Genomic DNA, 7197 nt, shown 5'->3' with positions numbered 1-7197 from the left:
CAGGCTCTGAATGGGCGTTCCTTCAGCCTCTGTTCTAAACTTTGATGAATATGAAGTGTCCTTCCTTATCTTTTTGATGATTTTTAGTTGAAAATCGATTTTCTTCAATATTAGAATTGCTATTCCAGCTTGCTTCTTCAGACCATTTGTTTGGAAAGTTCTTTTCCAGCCTTTCACTCTGAGGTAGTGCCTGTCTTTGTCTCTGAGGTGTGTTTCCTGTAGGCAGCAGAATGCAGGGTCCTCATTGCATATCCACTTTGTTAATCTATGTCTTTTTATTGGAGAGTTGAGACCATTGATGTTGAGAGATATTAAGGAATAGTGATTATTGCTTCCTGGTATATTCATATTTGGATGTGAGATTATGTTTGTGTGCTTTTCTTCTCTTTGTTTTGTTGCCAAGACAATTAGTTTCTTGCTTTTTCTAGGGTGTAGCTTGCCTCCTTATGTTGGTCTTTGCCATTTATTATCCTTTGTAGTGCTGGATTTGTAGAAAGATATTGTGTAAATTTGGTTTTTGTCATGGAATATCTTGGTTTCTCCATCTATGTTAATTGAGAGTTTTGCAGGATACAGTAACCTGGGCTGGCAATTTTAGAGTCTGTATGACATCTGTCCAGGATCTTCTGGCTTTCATAGTCTCTGGCGAGAATTCTGGTGTGATTCTGATAGGTCTACCTTTGTATGTTACTTGACTTTTTTCCCTTACTGCTTTTAATATTCTTTCTTTATTTTGTGCATTTGGTGTTTTGACTATCATGTGACAGGAGGAGTTTCTTTTCTGGTCCAATCTATTTCTGGTTCTGTAGGCTTCTTGTATGTTTATGGGCATCTCTTTCTTTAGGTTAGGGAAGTTTTCTTCTATGATTTTGTTGAAGATATTTACTGGTCCTTTGAGCTGGTAGTCTTCACTCTCTTCTATACCTATTATCCTTAGGTTTGATCTTCTCATTGAGTCCTGGATTTCCTGTATGTTTTGGACCAGTATCTTTTTCCGTTTTACATTATCTTTGACAGTTGTGTCGATGATTTCTATGGAATCTTCTGCTCCTGACATTCTCTCTTCTATCTCTTGTATTCTGTTGTGAAGCTCGTATCTATGGCTCCTTGTCTCTTCTTTTGGTTTTCTATATCCAGGGTTGTTTCCCTTTGTGCTCTCTTTATTGCTTCTATTTCCATTTTTAATTCCTTCATCTGTTTGATTGTGTTTTCCTGAAATTCTTTCAGGGATTTTTGTGATTCCTCTCTATAGGCATATACTTGTTTATTTATGTTTTCCTGCATTTCTCTAAGGGAGTTCTTTATGTCTTTTTTGTAGTCCTCTATCATCATGATCAAATGTGATTTTAAATCTAGATCATGCTTTTCTGGTGTGTTTGGATATTCAGTGTTTGCTTTGGTGGGAGAATTGGGCTCTGGTGATGCCATGTAGTCTTGGTTTCTGTTGCTTGGGTTCCTGCTCTTGCCTCTCAACATCAGATTTTCTCTGGTGTTACCTTGTTCTGCTATTTCTGACAGTGGCTAGATTGTCCTATAGGCCTGTGTGTCAGGAGTGCTGTAGACCTGTTTTCGTGTTTTCTTTCAGCCAGTTATGGGACCAGAATGTTCTATTTTCGGGCATGTAGTCTTTCCTGTCTACTGGTCTTCAGCTGTTTCTGTGGGCCTGTGTCCTGAGTCCACCAGGCAGGTCGTTTGGAGCAGAAAAGTTGGTCTTACCTGTGGTTCTGCAGCTCAAGTTGCTCGTGTGGGGCTGCTTTTGTGCTCTAGGTGAGGGCAGCAACCAGGAGGGTCTGTGCCACCTTTTCCTGGAGCCCAGCTGCACCAGGGTCCCAGATGGCATTAGGTGTTTTCCTCTGGAGTCAGAAATGTGGGCAGAGTGTAGTCTCCTCTGGCTTCCCAGGCATGTCTGCCCCTCTGAAGGTTTAGCTCTCCCTCCCATGGGATTTGGGTTCAGAGAACTGTTGACCGATTCCCTTCATGTCCAGGCAGTGTCTGTACTGCCGAGTATTTCTTATTTACATTTCCAGCTTTTCCTTTCTTAATGGATGCCGTCCAACTAATAACCTGGATTTTCACTTCTAAGTTTTGTTTAAAATAAACTAGAAGTAATTTCATTTGTAATAAAGAATTTAATATATATTATCTTATATTACATTGTATTCTTATAACATTATGTTATTTAATGTATATTTTATTAGTCACATATATCTATATCTATATCTATATATATATATATTAGCTGTACTGAGTTAAGACAGGTCTCACTTACCTGTGTGTTTCTCATGAGAATGTTTAGTGAATATTTACTTGAAAAGAATTATAATCACAAATTAAGGGTAGACTAGATTCTCCTGAAATTGTTAATCTAATCATACCATATATAGACCTCTTAAAAACAAATCTGTAATTCATGTTATTAGTTCCAGCCAATTGTTTTGGCTATCCAACAGTAATAAGACACGAGGTGATATACTGGCTATTGAAACACTGACCACTAAGTAGTTAAATATTAATTTGTGTGAACACTTTATAGTATCATTAACATATTTTACTAAGTTACATCAAATGATTCACAGATGTCTCATTTAGTATATACCCTACAAGGCTATTTCATTTTCTGCTACTTGTTAAGGAGAATCTAGAATATCCATGTTTTACATTAAAAGGAAACTACAGAAACATCAAGTGACATGAATCTAAACCATCGCAGAACAATAAAAGAGAAATCTTCATTTAAGCAACACTAAAATGTTGTAATATTCTGGTTGTTAAATATATGCTTCTCACAACCTACAACCTAGGTATGTAAAGTTCATTCAATTGCCGTTTTGGAATTCAATAATTTTTACTTTACAAAATGATTGCAAAATCATATGAGGGCCACAGATTCAAACTGGACATCAAGAAGGAGTCTGACTTTTGTTCTATGTTTCTATATCTCTACCAAGATTCTTGTCCCACACAACTAAGTCTACTTAGGAATATACATTTTGGCTTCAATGTTATCCTGTGTGTATTTATGTTCATATTAACTTTTATTCACTTTATATCCTGATCAATGTCCCCTACCCAGTCTCCCGCTACCTAAGTCCCAACCCCATTCCCTCTCACCTTCTCCTCTACAAGAGTGCAACATCTCCCACTGCCCAATATACTACCACCCTGGCACATCAAGTCTCTGTAGGACTAGGTGCTTCTTGTTCTAGACCTACATGAACACCAAACTGCATATCTGCTACATATATGCAAGGTACCTTAGTCCAGATCATGTATGCTATTTGGTTGGTGGTTCAGTTTATGAGAGCTCCCAAGATAGTTGACTCTGTTGGTCTTTCTGTGGAATACTTATCTCTAGTCCATCCCTCAGCTCTTCCAAAGAGTTCCTAAGCTCCATCCGATGTTTGTTGTGGGTCTCTGTACCTTTATGAGGAAACTACTGGGTAGAACATCTCAGAGGACAGCTATGTCTTCAAGCATAACAGGATATCATTAATAGTGCCAGGAATCGAAACTTACCTTTGAGATTGGTCTTTAGTTGGGTCAGTTGTGGCTTGGTTGTTCCCTCAATATCAGCTCTAGCCCCCATCCCTACATTTTTATAGGTAGGATAATTTTGGGTCAAAATGTTGTAGATGGTTTGGTGTACTTATTGTTCCCATGAGGTTACTGTGTGGCTGAGGATGTAGCCTCTTCAGATTCCATTTCCATACTGCTTTGAGTTTCAGCTAAGATCACTCCACATTGATGCATGGGGCCCAACCCTATCCCAGGTGTCTGCCTCCTAACCCCAATCTCAGCCAGCTTGCAGTTTTCCATTTATTCTTGTGGGGCAAGTAGATCATGCTACTAGAGAGAAGAACGGATAAGTTTGAGTGAGCCTTAATCACATGAAACTCTGAGTTGAGTGTGGTAGCTTTGGGGCCAGTTTACTACCAAACTACCTGTTCTGGAATACATAACCATGACACCCCCGTGAGAGGACTGTGGCAATTAGTCATTTAGTATAAAAACCTAGGTTTCTTTGTGCTAATGGGGTATCTAGATAGGCCCAAAATATTAAGCCAATGAGTTTCCCTTCCTGTGTACTCCTTCCTGCTAAAAGTATTTAATTTCTGGATCACCCCAAGTAGGGTGTATACATTTACATTTATCACCAAATAAAAGTGTTTGGAAAAGCAAGGACTTTCTCTTAGTCAAGGATCACTGCAGTCAGGAAGCCTTCGTTAGAAAGAGCCAAGCCTAAATCTCAAAAAGCATCCCCTTCTCCCACAAAGTTGCCGACCTCCACCTCCCTCTTATGACTATTTTATTCACCCTTCTAACCGAGATTTAATCATCTTTGGTGTGCCTTCTTTCTTGTTTACTTTCTTTGGATTTGTGAAGTATGTTTCCAGCACTTTTGATTAATAGCCATATATAAGTGAGCACATAGCCTGCATGTTCTATTTCTAAAGTAGCTATACAAGTTTGGTCTCCTACAAGCATCAGAGGAGTGTTTTCTTTCCTCTATATCCTCAATAGCAAGTGCTATCATTTGATATTTTGATCTCAGCCATTCTGATAGATGTAAGACAGACTCTTAGAGTCATTTTGATTTGCATTTCTTTGATGACTAAGTTCTGTGAATATTTCTCTAAGTTTTTTTTTATCTTTTTTGCCATTTTAGATACTCTGTTAAGAATTCTGTCTAGCTATGAACCCCATTTCTATGGGTTACTGGAGGTGTTTGTGTCTAACTTCTTGAGTTCTTTATAAATTTTTAATATTGGCCTTCTGTGAGATGTCGAACAACTTTCCAGTGTCAAAGTTGCTTATTTACCATTTTGTTATTTACACCTAACATTTGAAAATAAGCTTTTGATATTTTAATATGTATAATTATCTCCAAATGAAGAGAGAATCTAAAGTTTCCAATATCATAAAATACAATTCTCTTGAAATAAGTTTGATAGCTTGCACTTGGAGATTGATGATGATGATGATGATGAGGAGGAGGAGGAGGGTGATGATGATGATGATGATGATGATGATGATGACAGTGATGTTACAAGTGAAATAAGAATAAGTAACAAACATGGGCACTGGAGAAAATTTCCTGAACAAAACACCAATGGCTTATGTTCTAAGATCAAGAATCAACAAATGGGATCTCATAAAACTACAAGGCTTCTGTAAGGCAAAGGACACTGTTGTTAGGACAAAACAGCAACCAACAGATTGGGAAAAGATCTTTACCAATTCTTCAACTGATAGAGGGCTTATATCCAAAATATACAAAGAACTCACAAAGTTAGACTGCAGGGAGACAAATAAGCCTATTAAAAATGGGGTTCAGAGCTAAACAAAAAATTGACAGCTGAGGAATGCCAAATGGCTGAGAAGCACCTAAAGAAATGCTCGACATATTTAGTCATAACGGAAATGCAAATCAAAACAACCCTGAGATTCCACCTCACACCAGAATGGTGTGATCAAAAACTTCAGCAACAGCAGAAGCTGGCCAGGATGTGGAGAAAGAATACTCCTCCATTGTTGGTGGGATTGCAGACTGGTACAACCATTCTGGAAATCAGTCTGGAGGTTCCTCAGAAAATTGGACATTGAACTACCTGAGGTCCCAGTTATACCTCCCTTGGGCATATACCCAAAAGATGCTCCAACATATTTCAAAGAAACATGCTCCACTATGTCCATAGCAGCCTTATTTATAATAGCCGGAAGCTGGAAAGAACCCAGATGCCTTTCAACAGAGGAATGGATACAGAAAATGTGTTACATCTGCACACGGAATACTACTCAGCTATCAAAAACAATGACTTTATGAAATTCATAGGCAAATGGATGGAACTGGAAAATATTATCCTGAGTGAGGTAACCCAATTCCAGAAAAACACACATGGTATGTACTCATTGATAAGTGGATATTAGCCCAAATGCTCAAATTACCCTAGATTCACAGAACACATGAAACTCAAGAAGGATGACCAAAATGCAAATGCTTCACTCCTTCTTTAAAAGGGGAACAAGAATACCCTTGGGAGGGGATGAGGAGGCAAAGTTTAGAACAGAGGCAGAATGAATGCCCATTCAGAGCCTGCCCCACATGTGGCCCATACATATACAGCCACCAAACTAGATAAGATGGATGAAGCAAAGAAGTGCAGGCTGACAGGAACCGGATGTAGATCTCTCCTGGGAGACACAGTCAGGATATAGCAAATACATAGGTGAATGCCAGCAGCAAACGACTGAACTGAGAATGGGACCCCTGTTGAAAGAATCAGAGAAAGGACTGAAAGAGCTGAAGGGGCTTGAGACTCCATTTGAACCAGAATGCCGACCAACCAGAGCTTCCAGGGACTAAGCCACTACCCAAAGACTATACATGGACTGACCCTGGTCTCCAACCTCATAGGCAGCAATGAATAGACTAGTAAGAGCACCAGTGGAAGGGGAAGCCCTTGGGCCTGCCATGGCTGGATCCCCAGTGAACGGGGTCCTGGGGGAGGGCAGTAATGGGAGGAGGATGGGAAAGGGAACACCCATCTAGAAGGAGAGGGGGACGGGTTAGGGTGATGTTGGCCTGGAAACCGGGAAAAGGAATAACATTTGAAATGTAAATATGAAATACCCAATTTAATAAAGATGGAAAAAAGAATAAGTAACAAAGCAATATAAATATCAGAACACTTTAAAAGTTTTCTTTTGTAGATGTTTTTGCATTTATAATTTTCTGTATCCTCTGATTCTCATTTCTTTCCTATATTAATGTTTTGTTCTTGGCTGGAATTTTATGTCACAGCTGGATGGTTTCAGCTGCTGAAGCCCATACATTTGTGTATTATTCTGTCCACATTTTACCCTCAAGTATAAAATATGTGCATCTATCAATATTATAACTAGGGACAACCTGTCAAGTAGCCTTAATTGATGAAAAATGTAAGATATATTAAGGTTATATCCACCTCGTGCACCTTACCCTGATCCAAGAGCTAGGTGAGGCAAACTTGTTTATATGAAGCACTTCTAGAGATCTCATGTCTTACTTAGCACCTGGAAAATCTTACACTACTACTTATCATTGATAATATGATATTTATACTTTTTTGTTTCTGTGTCTGTGTATGTGTGAACGTGTGTACATGCACATTCATTACATGGAATGCATGTGGGACTCAGAAGACAACTTTCATGAAT

This window comes from Rattus rattus, chromosome 11 (assembly GCF_011064425.1).
Source record: "Rattus rattus isolate New Zealand chromosome 11, Rrattus_CSIRO_v1, whole genome shotgun sequence".
Lineage (NCBI taxonomy): Eukaryota > Metazoa > Chordata > Mammalia > Rodentia > Muridae > Rattus > Rattus rattus.
Note: the sequence above shows the minus strand (reverse complement) of the source record.